Source organism: Balaenoptera borealis (genome assembly GCF_965194805.1).
Source record: "Balaenoptera borealis genome assembly, chromosome: 1".
Taxonomy (NCBI): domain Eukaryota; kingdom Metazoa; phylum Chordata; class Mammalia; order Artiodactyla; family Balaenopteridae; genus Balaenoptera; species Balaenoptera borealis.
This window is the reverse complement of record NC_138860.1, coordinates 65,928,140-65,950,964: the sequence shown is the minus strand read 5'-3', so window position 1 is coordinate 65,950,964 and position 22,825 is coordinate 65,928,140. Positions and strand designations below refer to the sequence as shown.

At 46.9% G+C, this 22,825-nt stretch overlaps 1 protein-coding gene and 1 pseudogene across 2 annotated transcripts in view; one reads left to right on the top strand and one right to left on the bottom strand.

Annotated features, from left to right (window-relative positions):
• Nucleotides 1-22,825, top strand: part of LOC309613809 (uncharacterized protein) — a 335,392-nt gene that overhangs the window by 205,457 nt on the left and 107,110 nt on the right. The gene's annotated exons all lie outside the window — the stretch shown is intronic.
• LOC309606772 (serine/arginine-rich splicing factor 3 pseudogene) lies at nt 17,765-18,357 on the bottom strand (annotated as a pseudogene). The gene has a single exon. The product of its transcript is annotated as a serine/arginine-rich splicing factor 3 pseudogene (transcript).

Below are 22,825 nucleotides of genomic sequence, written 5' to 3'. Positions count from 1 at the left end.
CACAAGAAGAGGGGATGGACAAAGCAGGTACACAAAATGTTGAAACATACCGAATCTGGCTGATGTATATGCATGGGGGCTCATTGTTCTGGTCCACTTTTACCCCGGACTAAACATTTTTATAATAAACGATTTCATTTAAGAGATTTCATTCATTGAGCATCTGCTGAGAATCAATCACTGTGCTCAGGGCTTCGCATCCACTTCCTGCTGGATCCTCACTACGGCCTTATGAAGCAGGTACCATTTGTATCCCCACTTTTATAGCTAAGAATATGAAACAACGACCAGTGTGGGGTGTAGCCGACAGGCCTGCCAATTGCCCGCCACCCCAGCGAAGCCTCAGAGGCCAAGGAAATGAAAGATTTCTACATTTTTTGGTTTCACAAAGCAGTCTGACAAGTCGCCTGCAGCCCGCGTTGGAGGGCGATCCCCCAAACCATGCGCCAACCGCAGCACAGGGGATGCTGGAAGGTTCGGAAGGAGACAAAAGGCGGAGACAGGTAGAGGGTGAAAGAGAAACAGAGGGACCACAGAAAAGCAACAAGGTGGAAACACAGGGAGACAGTCACGGAAAGGGGCGGAGGGAAGAGATGGGGAGACAGTGGGGAAGAGGGATGTGCTTGAAGGGGGATGTCACAGACCTAGAGTCAGACAAAGCTACTGCAACCTTGGTCCACCTTCCACTCTGCCCCACCCCTCACACCAACCAGAAAACGGGAACGCCTTGGAACAAAGGAGGGACCAGACACGTTCAGTATAGAGCTCTGTCCACGTGTAGTTACAGATCCGTGTCAGGCACGGTTACCTTGTCCTCTCTCCCCATCCCCCAGCCCCCATCCCGTGACCTTCTCCCCAGACAGCTCACCAGCTCCAAGCTCAGAGCCAGGAGGAAGGGAAGGAGGAGTTATTTATTTATCTAAACCATGTTTCAGTTTTTTAACGGCCTAACTGAGATAAAAGTCACAGACCCTCAGTGCCCAGCAAAGCTGTTCTCAGCGGGGAAAGTCTGTGAGGCTGAAGTTAATAGCACGAGGGCCACGTTAATGCCACTAGGGGGTTCAGATCAGAGGCTCCTGGAGGCGGCTTCAGGTGACGGTTTAATCACAACGGAAAAAACGGGTCTGGGGTTTGCAACGTGTGACTGGGGGGGTGGGGGGAGTGGGGATGGCAGAAAGGGGTTACAGGAGGGAGCGTGGGGAGCAGAAAACACAAAGGAAGACAGAATCCTCAAACAGAATCCTCAATGCCTTTCAGAGACTGGAACTAGACCTGCAGAGGAGGGCAGGCCTGTCACACCGACCCCCCCACCCCGCCCCGGGCATGTTAATAACACGGAACCACTTGCTCAAATTACACGTTAAAAAACACCTTCTTGGCCTTCCCTGGTGGCGCAGTGGTTACGAATCCGCCTGCCAACGCAGGGGACACGGGTTCGAGCCCTGGTCCCGGAAGATCCCACATGCCACGGAGCAACTAAGCCTGTGCGCCACAACTACTGAGACTGCGCTCTAGAGCCCGCGAGCCACAACTACTGAGCCCGCGTGCCACAACTACTGAAGCCCGCGCACCCTAGAGCCCGTGCTCCACAATAAGAGAAGCCACCACAATGAGAGGCCTGCGCACTGTAACAAAGAGTAGCCCCCGCTCACCGCAACTAGAGGAAGCCAGTGCGCAGCAATGAAGACCCAACACAGCCAAAAATAAAATAAAATAAAAAATAAAATAAATTAAATTAAAAAAAAAAACTGTAAATGACGCCTGCCCTCAAAAAATGCCCTGGGGTAGGGCATAGGCAAGGAAATTCAACACATGACAAATTTTTCAAGAACTCAATATGAAGAGGGAAGGTGTAGTCACTCTTTAAAAAAAAAAGGAAAAGAAAAAAAAGGACATGCCTAAAGTTCACTATAAGGAATTCTTAGCCATATGCAAATCCAACGTCCAAAAAGGTTTCAGCTCACACCAGTCAAATGACCATCAGCAAAAAGTCTACAAACTATAAATGCTGAAGGGCTTGTAGAGAACTGTGTACCTTCTAGCTGCTGGTGGGATGTAAAGTGGTAACAGCACTAACACAAACTGAATGGAGCTGCTTTAAAAGGTAAAAATTCAGCTACCATATGATGCGGCAGGGCACCTTTTGGGCCTATAACCTAAGGCCACCAGAATCGGAAAGACAGAGGCAGGCAAATGTGCACTGCAGCAATATTGAAATAGCCAAGATATGGAAGCAAAAAAAAGGTCCATAAACAGATGAATGGACAAAGAAGAAGTGGTATATAGACAGAATGGAATATAAGTCACGAAAAAAAGTAAAAGAATGGCATATGCAGCACCACACATGAGCCTAGAGATAATCACACAACGTGAAGTAAATCAGAATGCGAAAGACAAATGCCTTTTGATATCACTTATGTTATCTGAAAATTCATAAAAATGAACATATTTCCACAGAGAAAGGCAATCTCAGATTGAGAAGACAAACTTATGGTTAAGCCAAAGAAAAGGTGTGAGGAATGGATAAATTAGGATATTGGGGTTAACACACATATACTAATACGTATAAAATATATAATCCCCAAAGACCTATGGAATACCAAGAGTGGTCTACTCAACACTCTGTAATAACCTACATGGAAAAGAACCCAAAGATCAATAGATATATGTATATGTGTAAATGAACAAGATTCTGTACACCTAGAAAAAAAGACATTTTTCAATCAAGTTTGCTCTGATAAAAACTACAACTTAAAGACACAGACAAGAATTAAGGAGGCTAAACCTTATGGGGGTTTGTCCTGGCACATTCCACTCTAATCTGCAACCTAAAAGCACAACTTGCAGCAAGGTTCTGTTTCCCTAGCAAGCAGAGTTGGCAACGTAGAAGTCTTCCCACCCTAAGGCCGTTTCCTCAAACAGCAGCTCAAATCTACTGCTAATGGTCACTAATATTCACAAGGACTGCAGGGCTGTAAATGACTCATGCCCTCAAAAAATATCCTGGGGCAGGGAATGGCCAAAAAATCCAAACGCGGCAAATTTTTCAAGAAGGCAATTAGAAGTTGTAAGTTTAGCTCAATCTTAAAAAAAAATGAAAAGGACATTGATAAACGCAAAACATCAGGAATTGTCAGACGCATGGAAACCCAATCTACACAAAGGTATCACCTCACACCAGTCAGAATGACCATCAGCAAAAAGTCAACAAACAATAGATGTTGAAGAAGTTGTGGAGAACAGCATAACCTCTCGGTCTAAGTGGGATGTAAACTGGTAACAGCCAATAATAGGAACAGAATGGCAGTGTGTTTAAAGGTAAAAAGTGAGTCACCATATGATCTGGAAGGCCCACTATTGGGCCTGTCACCTGTGAAAGCCAGAATCCAAAAGACACGGGATGGAAAATCGTGTATTGCAGCAGTATTTACAATAGGCAAGACATGGAAGCAAACAAAATGCCCATCAACAGATAAATGGACAAAGAAGAAGTGGTATACGTACCGAATGGAATAGTAGCCTCGGGAAAAAAATGAACAGTGCCGTTTACAGGACTACAGATGAGCCTAGAAATAATCATATTAGGTTAAGTCAGTCAAAAGGGAATGACAAATATCCTATGATATCATTTATACATGTTATCCTAAGATTGCTACCAATGAACATATTTCCACAGAAAAAGACACTCACAGACTTATAAAACAAACTAATGGTTAACCAAAATGAAAGGTGGGAGGATGGATAATTTAGGACTAAGGGGCTAACATACATAGATTAATGTATGTTAAATGTATATAAACATATAACATATAAACTATATGAATTATATAATCACTAATACATAGAAAATATATAATGACAAAACACCTACCAAATACCAAGGGAGGTCTACTCAACATTCTGTAATAACATACATGGTAACAGGATCCGAAGATGAACAGACATATGCATGAATCATTGAGCAGATTCTGTACAGCCAAACAATCACAACACTCTAATCAAATTTACTCCGATAAGAAATAGAAATTAAATTTAAAAAGCAAACATAAGTAAGGAGACATAAACTTCTGGGGGCTTGTCCCAGCACATTCCACTCTAATTTACAACCTTGGAACACTACCTCCAGGAAGACTCTGTTGCCCTAGTAACAAGAGTTGAGAACGAAATAATGCTGCCACCTTGTGGCTCTTTCCCACAACAGCAGCTTTAAACCCAGTGCTAATGGTAGCTTAATAGTCACAAGGACTGCTGGGCTGTAAATGACGCCTGCCCTCAAAAAATGCCCTGGGGTAGGGAATAGGCAAGGAAATTCAACACATGACAAATTTTTCAAGACGTCAATATGAAGAGGGAAGTTGTAGTCACTCTTTAAAAAAAAAAAGGAAAAGAAAAAAAAGGACATGCCTAAAGCTCAGTATAAGGAATTATTAGCCACATGCAAATCCAACGTCAAAAAGGTTTCAGCTCACACCAGTCAAATGACCATCAGCAAACACTGCAGGATTCCACTCCCTGTGCTTTGTGGCTGCTTCCCACTAGCTATCTAGTTTACATTTGGTAGTGTATATATGTCCATGCCACTCTCTGACTTCACCCCAGATTACCCTTCCCCCTCCCTGTGTCCTCAAGTCCATTCTCTATGGCTGAGTCTTTATTCCTGTCCTGCCCCTAGGTTCTTCATAACCATTTTTTTCTTTTTTTTTAGATTCCATATATATGTGTTAGCATACGGTATTTGTTTTTCTCTTTCTGACTTACTTCACTCTGTATGACAGTCTCTAGGTCAATCCACCTCACTACAAATAACTCAATTTCATTTCTTTTTATGGCTGAGTAATAGTCCATTGTATATATGTGCCACAGCTTTATCCATTCATCTGTCGATCCTGCCAACACTTTTACTTTACTCAACTGAGACCAATGTCAGACTTGTAAGGTAATAAATTTACGATGTTTTGAGTCACTCAATTTGCGGTAATTCGTATGAAAGCAATAAAAAACAAATACAGAGGTCCTACAAGAGCCAGGCTATATATTTATATTTAAGTATTTCTAAAATGAATTTAACCCTGTGATTCACAGCAGCAGCAGCTTCCAAGGGATCCCACCACACACCTGAGGCGAAAGCAGCCTAATAAAGAAGCAGTGACAGCAGCAGGTCACTGCCCCACACTTGAGGTAGAGGGGGATTTGATCTACTGTAGCAGCAGCGTAGCCTGAATGGGAATGCATCCTCCTGTGGCACTAGTCCCATCAGCATTAGTCTAATCTGCTAGCATCTGCTGTGCCAACAGGCCCAACGTATACAAACCCTCCAACTCAGTAGCATTAAGTGAGCCAGGCTCAGTGTTTCCTGAAACTCATATCCAATGGCACTGGAAAGCCCAGATATCACCTACTGTTATGAAAACATAAAAAACAATAACAGAAGACTGGCAACTTCAGAAAGAAAAGGGGAAAAATGGAATGGGTGAAAACAAGTGGGATAAATATAAGAGACTATCATTAGCCTCATGAGTTTCTTAAATTCCCTATGACGGTCAAAGCAAAAATTATGACACCATCTGATGTGGTTCTCAATGTATATAAAGGAAATACTACAGAAAATCATACTTTAAAACTGGGGACTATTAAGAGACCTAAATGGAAGTAAAATTTTGAAACTTCACTTGAAGTAATAAAAGACAGATTCCAGTAGGCTATGATAAGTTACATATGTATAGTGTAATGCCAAAAGCAACCACTAAGAAAACTATACAAACAGTATACACAAATGATTATAAATAAATTAGATTAAAATGGACTTACCAAAAAATGTTTAAGTAACCCACAAGAAGGCAAAATAAGAGAAACACAGGATTGAGAAACTAAGGTAAAAGACAAAACAAAAAATAAAATGGTAGACCTAATCTTTAACATAGCAATAATTACATTAACTGTAAACGATCTAAATAACCAAGTCAAAGACAGAGATTGGAAGAGTAGATGAAAAAATCACAAGCATGATCCAACTCTATACTGTCTATAAGAAGCTTACTTTAAACATCATGATATAGGTAGTTCAAAGTAAAAGGATGAAAAAGGTATATCATGTGAACATTCATCAGAAAAAGCAGGAATGGCTATATTAATATCAGATAAAGTAGATTTCAGAGCAAAGGAAATTATTAGGGGCAAAGAGGGTCATTACATAAAGATAACAGGAATAATCCACCTAGATGACCTAGTGATACTAAATGTGTGTGCACCAAACAACAGAACTTCAAAACACATGAAGCAAACACTGAAAAAGGTAAAAGGAGAGAATTTCAAATCCACAATTATTATTTGAGACTTCAACACAGCAATTTATAGAACTCCCAGAGACAAAAATCAGCAAGGGTATGGAAGAACTGAAAACATCATCAATCAACAGGATATAACTGACATTTAAAGAACACACTCAATAAAAGCAGAATACATATTCAAGTGTCCATGGAACATTCACTCATATACCATACACTGGGTGCTAAAAAAAAACATTAGCAGATTTAAAAGAATTAAAATCATAGAGAGTATATTCTCTAGCCATAATGGAACCAGACTAGAAATCAATAACAGAAAGACAACAGGAAAATCTTCAATCACATGAAAACTAAACATCACAATTCCAAATAACTCATGGGTAAAAAGTCAAGGAAAAATTTTTAAATGCATAGAATAAAAGAAAATGGAGATATAACAGATCAACATTTGTGGAATGAAGTGAAAGCAATGCTGAAAGGGAAGTCTATAGCACTAAATTGGGAAAGAAAATATTTCAAAGAAATAGTCTAATTTTCTATATTAAAATAGTAAAAACGGAAGAGGAAAAAACACTAAACAAGCAGAAAGAAGGAAATAATAAAGATGAAACAAAAATCCATGAAACTGAAAACAGGAAAATGGGGGGGGGAGGAAATCAATGAAACAAAAGGCTGGTTCTTCAAAATAAACAATCTCATCAAGAAAGATGTAGCAAGACTGATCAAGATAAAAAGAGAGATGGCACAAATCACAGATATCAGAAATGCAACCAAGGATACCATGACATATCCTGCAGGTTAATAAGGGACAAGTTATTATGAACAAGTCTACACTATAAATTCAAAAATGTGGATGAAATGGACCAATGCGTCTACACCCAAAACTACCAAAACTCAGCCAAGATGAAAGAGACAATCTCAATTTTCCTGTAACTATGAGAAACACTGATTTTTCATTTAAAAACTCCCAAAAGAAATATTCAGGCTTAGATGTTTCACTTTTACCCAAGACTTAAAGAATTAACACCAATTTTACATGACTTGATAAGAAACAGAAGTAGAGGGAACAGTTCCTAATTAATTTTATGAAGCCAGTATTACCTTGATACCAAAACCAGACTGGGATAGTATAGAAAGAAGAAAACTACAGGCCAGTATTTTTTATGAAATTGGCTGTAAAAATCTTCAGCCAAATATTAGCAAATTAACTCCAGAAATATATAAAAAGAATAATATACCATGACCAAGTGGTATTTATTCCAGTTATGCAAAGTTGGTTAAATATTTGAAAATCAAACAATGTAATCTACCATATCCAATAGATTAAGGGGGAAAAGTCATGTGATCCTAATCATTAATGCAGAGAAAGCATTTGACAAAATCCAATCCCATTCATGATTTAAAAAAAAAGAAGAAAAGAAACTCCAAGCAAACTAGGAATAGAAAAGGAACATACAGAAACTCATAAAGATGATCTACAAACAACCTATACCGACATTATATTTAACTGTGAAAGACTGAACGCTTTCTCTGTAAGATCAGAAACAAGGCACCGATATCTGCTCTCACCACTTTTATTAAATATATTACTGGGGGTTCTAGTAAGAAAATAAAGCAAAAATAAATAAATAGATAAATTTAAAAGTTAAATTTTTAAAAAGTTTATTTAAAAGATGAAAGAACTATTCCTACTATGTTGAATAGGAAGGAATATATCCTCCTGAATGTTGAATAGTAATATATCCTATTATATTGAATAAGGAAAACTAAAACTGTCTGTATCTGAAGATGAGATGCTAATCTAAATGGAGAAAATACCAAGGAATCCACATAAAGCTTGAGAAATAATATTAGTTTGTAAATGTTTTAGAGTACAAGATCCACACAATTTTATCAAATTATATATTAATAACAAATGTGTAGAAGCTTAAATAAAAATATGTGATGCCATTTACAACTGACCTAAATAAATACTTAAATAGAAGCCCAATAAGACATTTATAGGACCTCTATACTGAAAATTACAAAATGCTGATGAAGAAAATTTTAAAAGTCCCAAACAAAGAGGGAGACATACCTTGTTCATGGATTAGAAAACACAACATAATAAAGCTGTCAATTCTCCCCAAGTTAAGAGGCTTAACACAATTACTCTTAAAATGCCCTCAAGGTTTTTGTGGATATAGACAAGCTTATTCTAAGATTTATATGGTAGGAAGAGGCTGAAGAATAGCTAAAACAATTTGTAAAGGAAGATTAAAATGGGAGGAATTAATCTACCCAATTTCAAGATTTCGCAGTAGTGATGGAGGGTAGATACATAGATCAATGGAATGGAACAGAGAACCCAGCAATAGACTGACACAAATACATTTAACTTGGTTTTGACAGCAGTGCAAAAGCTATCAAGGAAGAATAGACTTTTCAAAAAATGGTACTGAAACAGTTGGACATCCCTCGACAAAAACAAACAAACAAACAATGAACCTTAACCTAAACCTTACACATCTTACACAAAAATTAAATCAAAGTGGATCATAATCTTAAATGTAAAAGCAGGACATTTTTAGAAAAAAAAAATAGGAGAAAATCTTTGGCATCTACAACTAGGTGAATAATTCTTAGACTTGACACCGAAAGTATGATCAATAAAAGCAAAAACTGATCAATTGGATCTCATCAAAATGAGTTTAAAATGCTTCATAGAAGATCCTTTTAAGTGGATGAAAACTCAAATTACACAGTGGGAAAACATATTTGAAAATCCCATAGGAGACAAATGACTTGTATCTATAATATACAAAGAACTCTCCAAACAACTTAAAAAAATCCAACTAGAGAATAGGCAGAAGACAGGAACAGACATTTCATGGAAGAGAATATACACATGGCAAAGAAGCACATGAAAAGATGTTCAACATCGTTAGCCATCAGGGAAATGCAAATTAAGACCATAATGAGATATCAGAGAATAACTAAAATTAAAGTATAGTGACAACATCAAATGCTAGCGAGTACGTAGAAAAATTATATCACATCACTGGTGGGAAAATAAAATGGTTTAGCCACTCTGAGAAACAGCTTGACAGTCTCTTTTAATCCTAAAAGTAGATTCACCCTACAATGCAGTAATTGTACTCTTGAGCATTTATCCAAAAGAAACAAAAACTTAATGAAGTTCCCACAGAAACTTACACATAAATGTTCATAGCAGTTTTATTTCTAATAGCCACAAACTGGCAACTCCCCAAATGTCTTTCAATGGGTGACTGTTGAAACAGATTGTGATAAAATCTTATGATAGAATACTACCGAGCAACAACAAGGAACAAATTATTAATATATGCAAAAATTGAAATGAACTTCAAGGGAATGATGCCGAGGGAAAAGTTTTTAAAAGCCAATCTCCGAAGATTAAGTAATTCATGATTATGTTTACATATTATTCTTAAAATAACAAAACTGTGGAGATGGAGAACAGATTAGAAGTTGCCAAGGGTTAGAGATGGGGGTAGAAGGTACAGCGGGGGAACTCTGTGAGGTTTTTGTGGTCCCAGTACAAATAATACAACAATCTTGGTTTTAATCCCTAAAGATTTTTAAAAGCAATTCCTAATAAGAGGTGTCCAGATATTTAGCAATGGCAGCAGATTAGAGGTATAGCTCCCCAACATGACAACTTCGAAAGAGATCTATACTATCAATACTAATTTAATGCATATGTTAATTTTTAAAAGGCCAGTCACAATACTTAAATGGTACATATCTTAACGATATTACTCTGGGTATCCAGCTATACCAGATGGACTAGCAGGATTTTCTGTCCATTCAATCTTATTTAAGACAGTAAATCTTATAATAAGACAGTTAAAAAAAGAAAAAGAAAAACAACAAACCTCAACTACAGTTGGATATTCTCACAGCAAGATGAGGTGAAAATACATAGCAGCGGTTCAAAAGCTTAAGCAGTGGCACCTAAATTTGGCTGCACATTAGAATCCTCTGAAGCACTTTTTAAAAACCCTCACACCGACGGTTGGTCATGCTAGACCAATACAATCATTTTAACTCTCCTCAGACGATGCCAATGTCTAGCCAGAACGGAGAACCAGCGGACTAAGCAGAAGGGGATGTTTCTACAAAGATCTCTTAACAATAAGTCCTCTCACCCAATCAAGATTTACCTCCCCGCAAAGGGGTAAAGAAGGCTAGATGTTGTCCATACTTGCTTAGCTTTAATTAGCACTTGTGACTTGCCCAAAACCTAGATCATGTTTCCCCTAAATTTCATGTTATTCCCTAAGTTTATCAAACCCAAGGCTAAGGGGTTTGCCAGGATGAGATTTTAAGTGCTCACACAGGGGAAGTCCCTGGCAAACCAGGACAGCGGTCACTCTACACTGCAATGTAAAGCATCCTAAATAACCCTGCCACTGCTCCCAGATACTAGTCTGTGCCAACCAGTGGAGAAAAGGCATTCTCCATTACTACCATGGCAAATGCTACTGTACTTACCTTGGCTAGTCCCTATCTTTTCCAGGCGCCACTCCCCTTCACCTGCTGGTGGACGCTTCGGCCAGCTGACAATGCAGATATTTTCAAACTTTAAGGTGAATAAAAATCATCTGGAGGGCCTGTTGTAACAGAGATCACTGAGCCCCACCAGAGTTGCTGATTCCATAGGGCTGGGACCGGGCCCTAAAACTTGAATATCTAACACATTATCAGGGGATGCTGGGAAAGCTGGTCAGGTAATGGTAAAGCTGGCCAGGAAAAAGAAACCCGACGTGTCAGATCATAAAGTATGGAAGGGCAAGCCCGCCGGCAGTCCAGGCCGGGGGGAGGGGGCGGACCTGGGTCCCCAGCCCTACAGGGCCAACGGCAGACCGGCTCGGGCGCCCCTCGGAAGCGCGGGGTCCCCGCTGCCGAGTCTGTGCCCCCGGCCGGCCCCGGCTCCCCTCTGCCCACCCTGCGCGCGGGGGCTGGAAACAGCCGCGGAGAACCAGGCAGGGCGGGAAGGGGGGCTCCAAAGAGGGTCTGGCGACTCGAGTCGCTCCGTTACTCGGTGGGCTCAGCGCGCGCCGTGGGGGAAGAGAGGTGGAGGTCCGGGAAGAGGGGACGGGCGGCACTCACGTAGACCAGCAGCAGCCATGGGTAGACGGCGGGCTCGGCCACCACGGGCGACTCCAGCCTCAGCTTCTCCCCCACGTTTTCGCGCGCGGCCCCCGCACCAGGCTAGTCTGGCGGTTGGGGGAGGGGCGGGGCGCCGCCGGCGGGGGCGGGACAGGCGGGCGGGCGGGAGGCTGAGGGGAGGGAGCCTGGCCTGGGCCTCAGCCGGCGCCGCCGCCGCCGCCGCCGCCGCCGGCCTGCTCCCGTCCGGCCCCCGGCTCCCTCTTTGTGGTCACAGGCCCGGGGCCTCCAGCGCTGCTGCCAACTGGGGCCGGCGTGAGGCAAGCACAATGAGCCGGGGCCCGGCTGAACCACTCACTCGCAGCGAGCGCCTCCCGCCCCGTGGACCCGCCCCCACGCACGCACGCACGCACGTACGCACGCACGCACGTACGCACGCAAGCACGCACGCACGTCTTCAGCTGCCCCCCCCCCCCGGCCACACCCACCGGCCCGAAGTGGAGACCCGGGGAGACCCCTCGGGGCCTGGGGTGGCGGGTTCGACTCCCGCCCTTGACGTACCGTGACACCTCCCCCCCAATATGTTTCTAGGTATTATATGTATATTGAATATACTATTATATACACACTTGCGTATGAATTTATATGTGTATGTACATGCGCATATTTACATATAGGTGTGTGTGTGTACACATTGTATATATGTATGTGTATATATCTTATATATATGATATATGTATGTATATATACGATGAATTTCTATATACAGTACATATATATTTTTATGCTATATGCTTTTATATGTAGGTGTATATGTGTGTCTATATGTATGTACGTGTATGTATTGCATATATTATATGTGTATGTATGTATACTGTCTATATGCACACCTAAATATCTTTGTATGTGTGTATATACGTATGCTATATATGTACCTAGGTGTGTATATTGCATATGTTATACGTATGTGTACATACTGCATACATACCAACTATGCATTTTATATGTGTGTATGTATAGTGTATATGTATGTGTGTATTGTCTATATTGTGTGTATATGTGTGTATACATACTGTATATATACAAACTGCATTTTATATGTGTGTATATATGTATGTGTGTATTGTATATACTATGTGTGTATATGTGTGTACGCATACTGCATATGTACACAGCTGTATATTTTTGTATGCTTGTACATATGTACGTGTGTGTGTATATACACACACACCCCATATGGATTCTGTTTGTCTGGAGAACCCTCACTGATACGGACACTTATGACAATTGAGTACCTGCTCTTTGCCAGCCAGGGAGCCAAAGGCTTGTCTTTCGGTGTCTCCCTTAAGTATCACGAGTCCCAGGAGGGAAGGTGATGCTGCTCCTACCAGTTGAGGTGCCTCAGGGTCAGTTAGGTGGACAGGGCGGGGGGCTGGAGCCTGGTGGAGCCCAGGTGGAGTTCTAGCAGCAGTACAGCCTAGCAGTCCCACTTCCCCGGGTGCTTCTCACAAAGACGCCGAGGGAGAGTCGGGATCTGAAGGAGGGAATGAGGAAGCTTCCGTGGGTCCGCAAGCCCAGACCAAGGCTGACTCGTCAAGAGTGTTAGAGGTCAGGACTGTGGTTACCCTGGGGGTGGGCTTACACAGAGCCATTCATATCCTGAAAAAGTATCCATTCTGCTCTTGTTTGTATGGTTACCCCCCTCCCCCAAATCTTTTAAAAACAGATTCTCTTGGTTGCTGGGAACACACACGGGGAAGTTGTGTGTGAGGGGGTATGATCCAGGGGACAGGGAGGATAAGCCCCCCACTCGTAGGGCAAGGAGTGGCTCAGCTTTGTGAGCTGAGGATGGCCCACGAGGTTCCAGAGAGAAGGGTCCCTGCTCCGTTCCTGCTCTGTGCACCCCATTCCCAGCCTGAGAAGCCCAGAGCCACCCACCCCCCCGCAACACACGCACACCAGGGAGGAGAGCCAGTCACCCTGGCTCCCAGCCTCCGGCTCCAAGGCTCCCGGCACTAGGAGCTATTTTCAGCTTTCATGCCCTAGGACACGGCCAGAGCTATTGTCTCCGGAAACTCTCTGTCTGTCTCTCGCCCGGCCTCCCTCCCTTCCTCCCTCCCTCCTCCGCTTCTTCCCCTCCAGCTCCATCTGTCCTCCCCTCCACCCTGCATTTCTACCCAGGATGGCTCACAGACAGCTGCTCCCCGTGCCCACCTGCCACCATTCCATGGATGTCAAAGCAAGCCCTGGGGACTTCCCTGGAGGTCCAGTGATTAAGACTCCGAGCTTCTACTGCAGGGGACGCGGGTTCGATCCCTGGTCAGGGACATAAGATCCCACATGCCACACAGCACGGCCAAAACAAAATGAATAAATAAAGTTATAGTGATGAAACAGCCCTAGTGGTGCAAGGATGGGACGTATAGCTCTATGGTATAGAAAAAAGGTCCAGAAACAGATATATGAGAACTTGATATGATAGAAAGTGGGGAAATTAAGGAGTTTTCAATAAATGGCATTAGGACAATTGCATATCCATGTGGGGAAAAGTAAATTAGAAAAAAAAAAAAGCAAGCCCTGGTCAGGTGTGACCTTGGGCCCAGGGCCATTGGCACAGGTTGTCATGTGGGATGTTCTTCCTTAGACTCCTCCCTCCCTCCTGTGTCACTGTCACTTCCTCCAGAACCTTCCTGGACTCCCCTCCACAAGCCCGGGGTGTGCCCTCACCCGCCCTGGATCACCAGAATTCCAATCCCGGCCCACCCTTCCCCGCCAGGTAGAGAACTGTGCATGGTCAATAAGACCGTAGAGGTCATTGGCCATTGCTATTGCAGCTGGAATTGTTACTGTGTTTAGATAGGGTGACCAACACCCGCCCCCAGTTTGCCCAGGACCGCTCAGGTTTGAGCGCTGGAACTCTGGGGAAACTCTCAGTCCCGGGGAACCCCAGAAGGCTGGTCAGCCTATTTAGGACAGATCTTTCACTTGATCTCCCAACCCCCGAGAGCCAGAAAGGGAATCTCCCCCCTCCTTCCATTGTAACCTTCATTCATTCATCCACTCATCCCTTTATTCAACTCCTTTATTCAGCAAGTATTTATGAAGCATCTACTACACAGCAGACACTCTTCTAGGTGCTGGGGACATAACAGCATCCCTGTCCTCAAAGAGCTCACGTTCTAGTGAGGGCAGCAAACAGTAAACTGAGAAGGTGTGATTTATTACATGGGGATGATGTCTCGGAGACCACTGCAGGGCAGGGGAGGTGGGAGAGGAAAGGGGCAGTTCTAAATGCAGGCGCTGACGGGATTGGGGCAGACCTTGCCCTGGGCCAGGCTGGTTGCTTCAACACAGCTGTCCTCGCCCAGAGCCATCCTGCCCCCGCCTCACCCAGTTCTTCCGTGATGTGTGGGGAAAATCTGTGGTTGTCACAACTGGGAGGGAGGGCCCCTGGAATCAAATGGGTGAGGCCAGGGATGCTGCTAAACCCCACACAGTGCCCAGGAGGGGCCCTCAGCAGAGGATGACCCGCCCCGAATAACCCCAGTGCCACGGGGGAGACCCTGCACTAATATTATTCAGACCCGCTGGTGCCCCGATTCCTGCACAGGCAGGGACTCTAACTGGGTCACCTCTGTATCCCGAGGTGACCTAGAGTGGGGCAGCCAGGAGGGCTGAGATGAGTATCGGGGGTGAAATGACAAACCTCTGCACCCACTCTCCCCTCCGCACCCCAGGGGCGATGGTCTCTATCTCCTCCCTGTGCAGGTAGCTTTTCCCTGAGCCATTTCTTCTTGTCAAGGTCCCTGTCGCAGGTTGGGTTCCCTGAAGATGACGTTGAGAGCAAGGATTGGAGTGCAGGTGGTTGATGTGAGGCGTGCAGGAACAGATACAGCTGCCATAGGGTCCCACAATTCCACTCCCGGGCATAGATCCGGAGAAAACTCTAATTCAAAACTATACATACACCCCTGGCATTTCCCTGGTGGTCCAGTGGTTAAGAATCCATGCTTCCAGTGCAGGGGGCGTGGGTTCCATCTCTGGTCAGGGAACTAAGATCTCACATGCCGTGTGACAATAAAAGAAGAAAGAAAAAAGAAAGAAAGAAAGAGAGAAAGAGAGAAAGAGAGAGAAAGAAAGAAAGAAAGAGAGAGAAAGAAAGGAAGAAAGGAAGAAGGAAAGAAGAAAGAAAGAAAGATACATGCACCCCAACGTTCATTGCAGCACTATTTACAGTAGCCAAGACATGGAAGCTACCTAAATGTCCACTGATGGATGAATGGATAAAGAAGATGTGGTACATATATACAATGGAATATTATTCAGCCATAAAAAGAATGAAATAATGCTATTTGCAGCAACGTGGATGGACCTAGAGATTATCATACTAAGTGAAGTAAGTCAGAAGAGAAAGACAAATATCATATGATCTCACTTATATGTGAAATCTAAAATACGACACAAATGAACTCGTCTACAAAACAAAAACAGACTCACAGACATAGAGAACAGACTTGTGGTTGCCAAGGGGGAGAAACAGTGAGGGAGGGTTGGATTGGGAGTTTGGGGTTAGCAGATGCAAACTATTAAATATAGGATGGATAAACTACAACGTCCTACTGTCTAGCACAGGGAACTATATTCAGTATCCTGTGATAAGCCATAACGGAAAAGAAAAAAGTTTTATTTATAGGTTCCATCCCTAACTGAGCTGGCCCATCGCCTCCCATGTTTCTAAGTGCAGCCCGAGGCTGCAGACTTCCCACCGTGGTCTTCAGCTCCAGAGCAAGCCACCTGCGAACCACCCACATCTTCCCAGGGGCTGGCAACTCTCCTTTGCTACTGATTCCAAGACACATCCAAATAGCAAAAATGTGACCATGAAAAGAAACTCAGGCATGTTCAAATCAGGGAAATAACATTCTTAGCTCTGTTCAGTACTCGCTTAATTTTACAAGAGCTTAGAGTTACAAAAAAGTTGCAAAGATCTGTACAGAGTGTACAGAGTGCCGTGGACCCTGACCCAGTACCCCTATTTCCAACTCATTAGTACCTTAGTGTGACATGTTTATCCAACTAAGGAACCAAGATGGATACATTGTTATTAACTAAAGTCCACACTTTATTAGAATTTCCCTAGTGTTCCCCTAACATCCTTTTTCTGTCCCAGTCTCCTCTGGGCTGTGACATTTCTCAGACGTCGCTGGGTTTTGATACCTTGAAAGTTTTGAGGAGGACTGGTCAGGTGTTTTGTCCCTCAATTTGTTAGTCTGTTTGTTTTCTGATGTTTTCTTATGGTTGGTCTGGAGTTATGGGGTTTGGGGCGGAAGACCCAGACAGAGATAAAAATGCCATTCTCCTCAGGTCACATCAAGGATACACACCATCAACGGGACTTATGACAAACGATTTTACCCTTGATCACCTGGCCAGTATCGTCTTTTTTTTCTTGCTGCGTTGGGTCTTCGTTGCGTGTGGGCTTCTGTAGTTGTGGCACGGGGGCTCAGTAGTTCTGGCTCCCAGGATCTAGAGTGCAGGCTCAGTAGTTGTGGCCCACGGGCTTAGTTGATCTGCGGCACCTGGGATCTTCCCGGACCAGGGCTTGAACCTGTGTCCCCTGCATTGGCAGGCGGATTCTTTTCTTTTCTTTTTTTCTTTTGCAACCAAAACGTTAATCCCAAGGATTCTCACAAAACATATTACAAATGACAGCATGAAAAAAAAAATTGCACAGTAACTCAAAGTTCAGCTCTACAATATACTCTTAATCTGGCAGGACATTGGTATCTTGATAATCTCAAATTTCCAAAAAATATTACAAAGAGCTATGTATTCATGTACAGCAATCACAGAGGGGACGTATGACCTAACTCAAAGGTAAACTAACTTCCTTGAAACTTCTTAGATTTTAAACTCCCTGGACAATCTCTTGTCCGGTGTGAAGACTAGTGGAATTTTTAAACCTCTAATCTAGGGTAAGGGTGCGGCTTTCATTTTTACCTGCTGGCTTGGGTTCACAGCACCTTTTAAAGACTGCTTGCTTAACTACAGCTGCATACCATATCCCAGCTACAGAAAGTCTTTTCAATGTTTGCCAGTGTTGTTTCCATAATAGTAAACATCACACTTTAGGTGGGCAGGAGTTAGAGTTTTATTATCAGTCTAGGCAAGACCAAAAATTCAAAGCAAGTTCAATTTTGCTTAAGGGAACATTGTAAGGTAACAATTCTTCATATTACATGCCTCCCAGGACCCATTTCAAACCATAGAGAATGACACCTTTATGTGTCACTGTCCCAAGAGACAAACAAATGTGAACAACTAAAACATTTAAAAAGTGCACCAAGCTTCGGAAGTCTCAAACAAAACTTGAATTTTCTGTACATACTCCTGCCAAATGAAGTTATTGCCTGTACACCACTCCTCTTGCAAAGTGGTCTTCTATTTCCTTTCATCTGACCTAGATCGGCTAGGAGACCTAGAGAAAGATCGGGACGGCTTGTGATTTCTCTCTTGGGACAGGGATCTCTCTCTTCTCCTATATCTAGAAAGGGACCTGCTCTGGCTGACGGAGAAGGCTCTCCATCTTGGAGATGTGCGGGAGGTGGAGGACTCCTCCTCCCATAATCATCTCGAGGGCGACGACCCCAAGAAGGAGGCGGTCACGATTTCGACTTCTCTTTTCCCCATTCGACAGGTCCACTCTTACTCGGCAGCCACATAGTGTTCTCCCATCTAGTTCTCGGACAGCATCGGCTGCATCTCGGGGATCTTCACATTCAACGAGAGTGAAGCCGGGAGGGTTTTTAGCACCCCACACACTTCAGAGTGGTCCATAATAGCCTAAAGCTCGTTCCAATTCAGCCTTGTTACCACTGTTTCCAAGATTCCCTACATAAACTTTACAGTCCAACGGACAGGAATCACGTTGCAAGACCCTCATGGCTCCTGGGTTTCACAGGCCACAGGGTGGTCCCGGGCCTCTAGAATCTGGTAGCTGAATCTGCTCGCACAAGCTGTCCTGTGGGGATGCGTTTTCCCCTATGTGTCCAGCCCGGGGCCCTGCTCTCTTGGCCCGGCCTCCCGGGTGAGAGGGTGAACCCCAGCTCCCTGGAGCAGACACTCAGAGCCCTGGTGACCGGACTCACGGCTGACGGGGCTGGAGCGGCGGCTGGACACGTGTGGCCAGCCTGGTGGTGTTTGGCCCCGTCTGCAGTTCCAGTTCCAGCTGAGAAAGAGCCTCCCTGTGTTACTTTCTCCTGGTTGTGTAAGGATCCCCGGTGTCATTTGACAGAAATGTAGACGGTGTGTTCTTTCTCTCTTTTCTCCCTGCTTCCTCTCCTCCCTCTCTGCCTCCCTCTCTCCCTGTACCTCTTTCCCTGTTCCGCTCTCCCTCTACCTCTTTCCCACTCCCTCTCTCGCTCTCCCTCTGTCTCTTCCTCTCTCCCTCCCTCTCTCCCTCTCCCTCCCTCTCCCTCTCTCTTTCCTCTCCCTATCTCCCTCTCTCCTCTCTCCCTCTTCCCTCTTCCTCTCCCTCTTCCCTCTGCCTCTTTCCTCTGCCTCTTTCCTCTCCCTCTTCCCTCTCCTCTTTCCCTCTCCTTCTCTCCCTCCCCCTCTCTCCCCCCTCTCTCTCCCTCTTCCTCTCTCCCTCTCCCCTGTCTCTGCCTCTCCCTCCGTCTCTCCCTCTGGGAGGGAGTGAGGGAGATGGAGAGATGGAGGGAGCGGGAGAGTTGGAGGGAGAGGGAGAGGGAGAAGAGGGAGGAGAGGGAGGGAGGAGACGTCTCTCCCTCCCTCCCTCCCTCTGCCTCCCTCCCTCTCCTCTCTTTCCCTCTCCCTCCGTCTCTCCGTCTCCCTCACTCCCTCTCAGAGAGGGAGAGATGGAGGGAGAGGCAAAGACAAGGGAGAGGGGGAGAGGGAGAGAGGGAGGGGGAGAGAGAGGGGGGAGAGAGGGAGAGCTCTCTTCCTCCCTCCCTCTCCCTCTCTCCTCCTTCTCTCCCTCTCTCCCTCACCCTCTCTCCCTCTCCCTCCCTCCATCACTTTCCCTCCTTCTCCCTCTCCCTCTCTCCCTCCCAGAGAGGGAGAGACAGAGGGAGAGGGAGAGGGGGGAGACAGGGACACGGAGAGGGAGGGAGGGAGGGAGGGAGACAGAGAGGGAAGCAGGCACCCTCTCGCCTTCTCCCTCTCCCTACCTCCTTCTCCGACTCCCCCTCTCCTCTCCCTCTGTCTCTCCCTCTCCCTCCCTCCCTCTAGGAGAGGGAGAGGGAGAGGAAGGGAGGGAGAGGGAGAGAGGGAGGGGAAGGGAGACGGAGAGGGAGAGACGTCTCGCCCTCCTTCCCTCTCCCTCCCTCGCCCTTTCCCTTCCTCTCTCCCTCTCCCTCCCTCTGTCTCACCCTCTCCCTCCCTCTGTCTCTCCCTCTCCCTCACTCCCTCCCAGAGAGGGAGAGATGGAGGGAGAGGGAGAGACGAGGGAGAGGGGGAGAGGGAGAGAGGGAGGGGGGAGAGAGGGAGAGGGAAGAGGGAGAGTGGGAGAGAGGGAGAGAAGGAGGAGAGAGGGAAAGGGAGGAAGAGACCTCTCTCTTTCTCCCTCTCTCCGTCTCTCCCTCTCTCCCCCTCTCTCTCCCTCTCCCTCTCTCCCTCTTCCCTCTCTGCCTCTTCCCTCTGCTTCTTTCCTCTGCCTCTTTCCTCTCCCTCTTCCCTCTCCTCTTTCCCTCTCCTTCTCTCCCTCCCCTCTCCCTCTGGGAGGGAGTGAGGGAGATGGAGAGATGGAGGGAGCGGGAGAGTTGGAGGGAGAGGGAGAAGAGGGAGGAGAGGGAGGGAGGAAACGTCTCTCCCTCCCTCCCTCCCTCTTCTCCCTTTCCCTCTCCCTCCGTCTCTCCGTCTCCCTCACTCCCTCTCAGAGAGGGAGAGACGGAGGGAGAGGCAAAGACAAGGGAGAGGGGGAGAGGGAGAGAGGGAGGGGGAGAGAGAGGGGGGAGAGAGGGAGAGCTCTCTTCCTCCCTCCCTCTCCCTCTCTCCTCCTTCTCTCCCTCTCTCCCTCACCCTCTCTCCCTCTCCCTCCCTCCATCACTTTCCCTCCTTCTCCCTCTCCCTCTCTCCCTCCCAGAGAGGGAGAGACAGAGGGAGAGGGAGAGGGAGAGGGGGGAGACAGGGACACGGAGAGGGAGGGAGGGAGGGAGGGAGACAGAGAGGGAAGCAGGCACCCTCTCGCCTTCTCCCTCTCCCTACCTCCTTCTCCGACTCCCCCTCTCCTCTCCCTCTGTCTCTCCCTCTCCCTCCCTCCCTCTAGGAGAGGGAGAGGGAGAGGAAGGGAGGGAGAGGGAGAGAGGGAGGGGGAGGGAGACAGAGAGGGAGAGACGTCTCGTCCTCCTTCCCTCTCCCTCCCTCGCCCTTTCTCTTCCTCTCTCCCTCTCCCTCCCTCTGTCTCACCCTCTCCCTCCGTCTCTCCCTCTCCCTCACTCCCTCCCAGAGAGGGAGAGATGGAGGGAGAGGGAGAGACGAGGGAGAGGGGGAGAGGGAGAGAGGGAGGGGGGAGGGAGGGAGAGGGAAGAGGGAGAGTGGGAGAGAGGGAGAGAAGGAGGAGAGAGGGAAAGGGAGGAAGAGACCTCTCTCTCTCTCCCTCTCTCCGTCTCTCCCTCTCTCCCCCTCTCTCTCCCTCTCCCTCTCTCCCTCTCCCTTGTCTCTGCCTCTTCATCTCTCTGTCTCTGGGAGGGAGTGAGGGAGATGGAGAGACGGAGGGAGAGGGAGGAGAGGGAGCGAGGAAGAGGGAGAGAGGGAGGGAGAGAGGGAGGGAGAGAGGGAGGGAGAGAGGGATAGAGGGAGGGAGGGAGAGATGTCTTTGTCTTTCCCTCCCTCCCTCTATCACTCTCTCCCTCTTCCCCCTCCCTCTCCTGCTCCCTGTCCCTCTCCCTCCCTCTATCCCTCTCTCCCTCTCCCCCCTCCCTCTCCTGCTCCCTGTCCCTCTCCCTCCACCTCCTTCCCTCTCTGGAGAGGGAAGGAGGTGGAGGGAGAGGGAGAGGGAGAGGGAGCACGAGAGGGAGAGAGGGAGAGGGAAAGAGGTATAGGAAGAGCGGAACAGGGAAACAGGGACAGGGAAAGGGGGACAGGGAGAGAGGGAGAGGGAGAGGGAGAGCAGAGCAGGGAAACAGGGACAGGGAAAGAGGGAGGCAGAGAGGGAGATGGAAACGGGGAAAGGGAGGGGGGACGGATAGAGGGAGAGGGAGAGAGGGACAGGGAAAGAGAGACAGGGATGGAGGGAGGGAGAGAGGGACAGGACAGGGCAAGAGGGACAGGGAGAGAGGGAGGGAGAGAGGGAGGGAGAGAGGCAGAGGGAGAGATGGAGGGAGAGTGAGAGGCAGGGAGGTAGAGGGAGGGAGGGAGGGAGGGAGACAGAGAGGGAGACAGGGAGAAGGGCTGATGGGGGCTCCCTCCCCCTCCCATCCTCTGCCCACTGCTTTCTCTTTTTTCTGCTTCAACAAACACCAGGCGCCTTTCAGATCAGCCCTGAAGTCAACGTTGATGCTTGGGACGGCCTGACCTCCCCGCTGCCTTCCAGCCCAGGACCACAGCTGGGAGATGAAGTCTGCGGGGCCCTGGGGGGGGGGCAGCGGCGGCGGAGGTGGTGGAGGCAGGCACCTCCTCTGACGCCCAATCTCTCCTCCTTTACGAGGCAGCCGCCAGCTCCCCTCCCTGACTCCCCAAGATTTGGGGCCATTTTAATATGTGTCGATAATGCCATGAGCTACTATTTAACTTTTCCACGAGGACCCATCTCCCGAAATGCAGTGGTTTTCAGGCTTGGCTGCACTAGAGAACCCCCAGGGAAAGGAGAGACGTCTGTACCTCCCTCTCTCTCCCTCTCCCTCCGTATCTCCTTCTGGCTCTCTCCCTCTCCTTCTGGGGTGATGCCCGATGAGCTCAGATTCGCAGATGTTCCCCCCATCCCCTCTCTGTGCCTTGCGTGGGGCCTGGGCCTTCTCACTGTGGCCCGGGAACAGCCTCGACATTCAGACATCGGTTCCTGCAAGGACACTTGCGTTTGGTCCATACCGCATGTGGCTGCAGTCTGTGCTTCTCCCGTTTAGCATCTTCAGTAGATGGGGGCTGTGCATGAGCCCTTCATCTTCCCCGCAGACACCACTGGTGCTTGCTCGGCCTCGCGGGTGATGTCCACGGGGGACAGACCTGTGTCCCCACCTTCTTGGGCTGCAGACAGGCCACGTTGGTCCTGTGGTGACTGGGGGCTCCCAGGAGAACCCCACCGCAGACCCAGAGAGGTGGCCCCAGAGAAGGTGGCGTACGCCTGGGGCCAGGCCTCACCAGCCAACCACAGGGCACCTGCAGCAACAGGTCTCTCGCCGTCCAGGGGCTGGGTGTTCGGGCGCCGTGGGGATGAGCTGCTGTCTGCACGGCAG